The sequence below is a fragment of the Anopheles arabiensis genome, chromosome 2 (genome assembly GCF_016920715.1).
Source record: "Anopheles arabiensis isolate DONGOLA chromosome 2, AaraD3, whole genome shotgun sequence".
In the NCBI taxonomy this organism is placed as follows: Eukaryota; Metazoa; Arthropoda; class Insecta; order Diptera; family Culicidae; genus Anopheles; species Anopheles arabiensis.
Genome location: NC_053517.1, coordinates 40,714,691 through 40,722,181, shown reverse-complemented (window position 1 = coordinate 40,722,181; position 7,491 = coordinate 40,714,691).

Below are 7,491 nucleotides of genomic sequence, written 5' to 3'. Positions count from 1 at the left end.
TAATAATGCGAATGGATATGGGTAGCTGCTTAAATAAAACCAGCAAAAAGCTTCATTTTTCGTACTGGCGCTATAAAACTTTGCTAATTTGCACCAAAACAACTTCGAGGTGCGCCCAGCACTCATCAATATGTGTTCGTTGAATTCCAACAGTTTGAAGCCATGGTAGATCGTTTAATTCTTTTCACTTTACATTCCACTGCAAACTGTAGAGCGGTATTCGATTCTCCGCTCACTCAATATCATCATCGGGCTGCTGTAGTCCTGCGTTTGGGGCAGAGTGCGCTGATTGGTTGGATCCCGCTGTGCAATTATTTGTGCAACCGTCACTCAGGGGTGAGTGAAGTGCACTTTTGCTTCGTTGATGAGAGTATGTGTGTGAGAGAAACGAGAATAAGTAATATGGGAAACGCGCAAACGCACTACCAGTGCGATGCAAGATAACGATGTCAATCACCGTTTTCGTTCTTATTATCAGGTGTCTCGTATGGAAAAACGCTATGTTGATGTAAAAATGTGCGGTATGAACATTTTTAAAGCTCCCATTTAATGATTGCTTTATTGCTTCATATTGACAATGAACATATGGACCATTGACATGCAATGAAAGAATAGTAACTTATGATTCTGGCATACAACAAATGGTTAAATTCTTATGAATATGGAAAACATCATATCATATTTTAAACATGAGAAAGTTTGCTTCCCTCAACCTTCTTCTTGTATTTGCTAGTTTTGTTTTCTATTTGCAGAAAAAAACCACTTCCTCCACCAACGATTGAAGAGCGAAGAGAAAGAAAATTGCAATTTACTCCGCTCCACTAATAAACCGTAAACCATACCAAAAATGACCTTCGAGCATCGATCCCGTGCCGCCCATTCCGAAACAATGTAATGCAAATCGTGGTAATTGAGCTACAATGTACTGCGTGATGATGCAAGACATCTGGCAAACCCGGCGTGGAGTAGGAGGAGGACCGCTTTTCCCATTCCTTCGCTCACTTTACGATCCTTTTCCGACCGTTTCTGTGCTGCTTGCTTGCTCGCATCCCGTTGCTTGCCCCGAGCCAGCCAACGAGCGCTTCGTCATATTTTAATCATTTTTATGATGAATATTTTTCCGAGCAATCATCATTTATTTCAATTGAGTCGAGAATATATCCGTTGGCCTGTTGCTGTAATTCCGATTGTGATTTGCTGCTGCTGCTGCCGCCGTTGCCGCAATGACAAGCCCGGAGAGACGGGCATCACGGTGTTCGTGTGGGGTGAATTGAAGGGATGAGGTATAATTTGATTCCTTTCATTCCGGTTTTCCACCGAAGACGGCGCTCGGTTGCTTCTTTCGGTTGCCGCCAGTATCCATAGTGGCCACGGTTCGGTTGCTCCGGTGTAATGCTGTAATTTGTGGCTGCTAATTTGAAACAATGTAGCCAAAGATCGAGAAACGCGCGTTTGACGTTCGGGTTTGAGAATAGTGCCAACCGCACTATCCCACCAGTGGGTACCACCAGGGAGAGAGGGGTAGATTGGATGCAATTTCATCGCCTGCCAAAGTACACTCCCACTCACCGACCCAGGTATGATGGAGTAACGTATTCAATTAAGCATCAAATATTCATCCGGCAGTCCTGTCCGCGAGGCGAGTTCGTTTGCATTTGATGGCCCATGGTTGCATCTCGCTACAGGTTTTGATTGCTTGGCTCGTTTATTATTTGCTGCTGTATCGTACACGGAGCCATGAAAGAGCTGGAAAAAGTGAGTTTTCATCAGCACAAACTACAACGCGAGCGTGTACACGCTCATCGATAGTGCAAAAGACGCTGAAGGAGTTGAAAGGTAAAAGCTCATCCTTTCGTCTCTATCGTTTTGCGAATGTTGCACGCAAGCGTTCCTGTTTGGTGGCGTTTGCTGCTTTCTCGCTTTCGGAAGCGTTACCATACCAACACTACTGAAACTGATGATGCTTCTTTGCGTCCTTTGGGTTGTTTTCGTGGAGGGGGGTTTTCTTATGTGCTTGAACCGTGTCCAATGGTACAATGCAATGTTGCTGCACGTGTAGTAGTAGCTTTGGGCACGTTTCTTGTGTTGGTAGCTTTAGCGGAACGAGTTCTAGTGAATGCATCGAATATGCAAACAAAACTGACGCCAACCACACAAAAATGGTTGTAAACGAGTGTGTTAAGTGTTATTAAGACACATAAAAGAATGTCGAAAGCTTACCCTATATGAATGCATAGTATATATGCCATTTTACTCTTTTCTTTTATCTTGAAACTCATTCAAATATTTCCTCAAAAATCTTCTGAGCAGATTGTTTTATCACAAAATAACCATTTATTCCACTTTGTTGCTTTCCCTTACCGGAACTGGTACAAAAAGAGCACAACGCTCCGCTGACCTTTGCCGGCCGTATCAATTTCGGTTAATTTGCGACAGCGTAATTCCATCAATGATCGCGCAAAGCGAAGTTAATCTTCAGCGCGTCCGTTGTCTGTGGCCTGATCGTGGCGTAGCCCGCGCAAAAGCTCACATCAACTATAAACTGCCAATCGCAATAACAATAATTCCATCGATGAATTATTGATCGAAGCGCTTACAGTTATTGAGCGGTTGGTGGGTGGGAGCCGGCAGAAAGAACGAAAGAGAGGAACTAGGAGGCGGTAGTCGACGCGGTACGCGGTTCGTGAGATGAATGTGTGTTGCCTTGCTCACCGCGGTGTCTACACGGTACGTGGTTGCTATTTGAAGACATTGTTCCCACACCTACGCGATTTTCGGTCGCATTAATGTCCTGCGGGTCTAGTGTGGGTTTTTGCGGGATGGTGCCGATATAAAGACACATGTTTTATTTATAAAATGTGATCGTAGGTGGCAATTTATTCTACAAATAGCTAGCTAAATAAAGGAATGGTGCTGCCTCTCCATAGCGCATTCATTTAATTATAGAACTTAATTTATTTTTGTACAAAGATGAGTTTTAAATAAGTTTTCCTTATGTTTTACAACCGTGCAGTGGAATAAAATGTTCGATCGTATGTGTGTAACTCCAAGTGAAAGGTAACGTTGTTCTTTGTTCAACTTTGGATGCAATGAAACGGAACGATTGTTCAACGTGTCGAGCGAATAGCAAAAGAAAAGCCATTGCTATCCCCCCCTGTTACGATCGGGAGCAGCCGACAACAGGCCAAGAGACTGAAAGGGCAGCAGCGCCAGCGAGATGGAATATCAATCGACCACCGACCGACTCCGTGCAGAGATGGATCCAGCGCACCATAATCAACTAACTGCCATAGTAAAGCGATGGGGAACGGGATGTAAGGAAAATTCAATCAAAGGCACAGAGCGCTGGGGAAAAGCGAAAAACAACAGGGGAGAAACAATGCCATCCATGCCTGTGTTGCGGATTGTGATCCAGAACGTCTGCGGGAGGGTTGAAATAAAAAGATACTTTGTATGCTAGATCCGTTCCTGTGGTGCAATAAAATAATCCTTCGCTTAACTGCCATTGCAATCATTTCTGCTGAAGACAATGACGAAGTGGCCGGGTTCGATTTATTGTTTTGCGCGTCCGTCCAATCCCTCGAAGGCTGGGCGGCCGGTTGGATCCGCTGTGGTTCGGTGCTGGTGGAAAACAGCGATGCCTGAGTGGGTGAGTGGGTTCTTTTGTGGTTGAAGGGACGGATGGTAGTGAGCAGGAGCATACAACGAACAATATAAAGTGGCTCACTGTTTATGTTGTGCATTGGGCTAGCAATTATTTACGATGTCGATGTACTACGTTGTGTTATTGTTTTAAAAGCATACAAAGCATATAAGAGCAGGTAAAAAGATGAATGTTTATATTTTAAATATTATAAACATGAATTTAAGATAGACACATGTTGCCTCAACCTCAACATCATTGCTTCAACAGCATAAAAAAGCAATATTAAGTGGTCCCGTTTCTCCTCACGCCTTTTTGTTTAACTTGCACGATAAAAAGAAAAGCCCATTTTCCACCCTCACTGCTGGTACCCCGGGTGGTTTTGTTTAATAGACAGCTGTGCACGTATCATAAGTACGTTTGACCGCACACAACATAAAACACTACTCACAGCGTGTTGCAGTACGGGCGGGTAAGCGTTTCGGTCGCGCAAAATCCGTTTAAGCTCGCGCGTTTGCCGCAGCAATTTACCCGCCCGCTACGACAATTGACCGTTTTTGAAGGGTTTTTTTTATTCTCCCGTTTGTGTGCTGTTCTGCGTGTCCGTGAAAGCAAAGGGCTGTTTTCATTTCAATTTTATAGCCCCATGATTGCCGAGATCCGAGATCGTGTTGATGTGGAGGCGCACACTGGTTGGTGCGGCGGTCGTCGTGAAACGGAACGGCCCGTACCACCCTTTTGCATTGCAACGTGGACAGGGACATGGAACGGTACACGGCGTAACAACCGTGCCACAGAAACCGCACATTAAAATGTTATCTCGCGTATCGCCCCCTTTTCCAGCCCTGCTGCGCGCCCTCTTCCCTTCTCCGGAGCACATCGAGAAACGAGGAAATGGCTGCAAATAATCGCTACGCTGTTTTGCCGTTGCCCGAAACGTTACCTCGCTCCGCTCGGAGTTTGGGGTGGAAAACTGTGAAACCGGACGCAACTAGCTCGGCACGGCTGGCCGCGAACAGCTATGGCAAAAAGACGCTCCCCATTTACCTGCACACCACCCCGTCGGGGAGTGGTTGGGATGGAGCGAAGGGAAATCAATTTCGAAATAAATATACCATTTTCCCGAAACGCGGGCGCGCTCTTTCTCTCTTTCTCTCTCTCTCTCTTGCTGTTGGACGCTTTGCGTTTGCGTGAGCTTTGTCTGAAATTACATTTAATCTTTTCGCCCTCGTCACTGTAAAACACCCGTTTGCTGGACCGCGATTTTCAGCACGGCCATTTTAGCGTCCCATTGTTGTGATTCTAAGAAAAAGAGGCTCGCGCGATGGTAGAAAGCATCTTGTAGAGGTATGCTACGGCGGGAGGCAGGAAACAAATTACGTGCCGGAAATAAAGGACCAAGGGGGGCAAATGTATTTCATTTTGGATGATGTTTTCGTAGAATCTTTAACGGATTGAAATACTGTTTTTCGTTGTTTGATTCATAATTCTTTTGAATGTTTGTTTACTGGAATGTAATTTTTGGAGCAAAATATTAGAACATTTTGTATCCAAGGGATGGACCATAGTGGTTTAAAATGACATTATTGAGGGCTATTTAGATGTTACTTTTATCTAATGTTTGAACATAAACATCTTGGTTTCTTGGAAAACAAACAAACTATCGATGTTTGAATATTATCCCAATGTATCTTACTTGATCTCTTAATGTATATTTTGATTGTCCAAATCTCAGTGAGGCTTCTATCTTCTCAAAGCTTATATCAGTCTTTATTAATCTAAGAACGCCAAGCATTTATCAAAAATCTTTTCATCTATACATATATTCATGGTAGGTTAAACTCAAACGCCTGTGAAGCAAATATGATAAAGATTTCTGAACCGGCTAATCCATCTGCTTTGTTTCTCAAAACGAAATCATTTTCATTATTAGCAGACGAGTCTTCATCAATACTATTTTTTCGAACATATTTTGAATTCTTTCCATACGTCCACAGACTCATTTCATTTCCCTTATGGTATGCTAGTGCTGGAATACAATGTTACAATAACTTCAATCAAACTTTTTTGAATGAAAGCAAATTTCATCTGAGTACCAGAAGTTTACTTAAATTATTTACGCTTATAGGGACTTGAGCAGTTTGGTTCAAACATATACGATATCCTACGAAAATATGTCTCAGTGCTAATATGACTGATATGATTGATCGAACCCAGATTTAGAGTCTTATTTGAAGTTTCTAATACATACAATAACGACATTGTAAATAACTTTTAAATCATTATATATGTGATATCTGTCACTAAAATGTGATGTTTGTATGTCAGCTGTCATCAAGGCTGTAAGTAGTACATTGTTGCATTCCGGCTTTTCACTCGATTTCATCGACAGAACCTTTTCTCGTCGACAGAGCCACAGAGAAACTTTTATATTTTGAATCTCTAGATAATTTGTCATTGTCTATAAACTGCTTGGTATCGTTGGGTGGTTTAAAGAGAAAGTAACTTGTTTTAGATAATAATTTTAGGTTGTCTAGGAATAGAAAGCTCTGATAAAAATGTGTACAAACTGGTTGTAGTGGCTTATACTCAGAGCAGTGAATTGCTCGAAACAAGCAGTGAATTGCTTTTTTCTGAGAATTTAGAGCCAAAAGCGAAAAATATTACTCAAATTATTAAACAAGACAACAAGACGACCAATCTTTATTATTGTTTTTGTAGCAATCACAATTCCAAAGCGATGCAGTCGCAGACAAGGTCCATTTAAATCATTGATGCACCAAACAATATAAATTGCATGTTGTGCCTTTTTTTTTGATAAACATATTCATCATCCAACCGAAACGTAAAGATGGTAATTAAATTAAATAGCGACAAATATCGAAACATCGATTACTGTAATCTATGAGGTGAGTTCGATTGCTGATACGGGTAATTGTTAACAATGAACGTAATTATTGGACGGCAAGAAGATAATTTACTTCCAGCCGTATGGGTTTCCAACAAGCCTCACTGCAAATAAACCCCCTTACCCAAATCGCACAAATTGCCAACGAGTCCGTCAGAACAGAACAGAACTGCGATCAGAAAGGAAAGAGAAGAATCGATCGCATCTGCAAAAGGGTTTTGCGTTTCCGTTGACAATCCGTCCGCGTTGTCGGAACGAGGCAGGCTGCGTTCCGGTCGTTGGGGCGTGATTTGTGCCCAATCGAATGATCAAACAAACGATCATCGTTCCATACTCAGTCACTATAAATTAACTTCCCTTTTGGGGTGTTTTTGTGTCCTTCTCTCTCTTTCTCTCTCTCTCCCTCTCTTGATCATGCTTCATTGCCGCTCCGAACTGCCTGTAGATGCGGCGCATCAAACAGCGTCTAAGACCTAGACTGCCGAAACTACGCACCGGCATCGCCGAAGGTAATGACAGGGATTGGTGGTAATGATCGGTTTCGGCAAATCACTTGCCGGTGGTGTTGGCGATCCCTCACTCCTACTCACTCTCCCTAACGACCTGCTAATAGGTGGTCTTTGTCCTTTGAAGTGAGCAGCTTCTTCGGGACCATTTGGCAGACGAATCTTCATTGGATTGTCGCAAACGAACGACGTAATCGAAAGTGTCGCTCGCTCAGTGTAAAAAAAACTAAAAGCGAAACACGAACGACGAAACCTACGTGAAGCGTCAAACCACGACGCTTTTTAAATGTAAATTCTTACTCTGTCCCCATGCCCCATGTTTTTACGGTGCAAAGTAGCGCTGGCCGCGCTAGTATTGGGGAGTATTGATCTGCGCGCGTGCGTTGAAAGTCGAGGGGCTGTTTTTTTTTTTGAGAAAAAAGCTTTTCAATTAG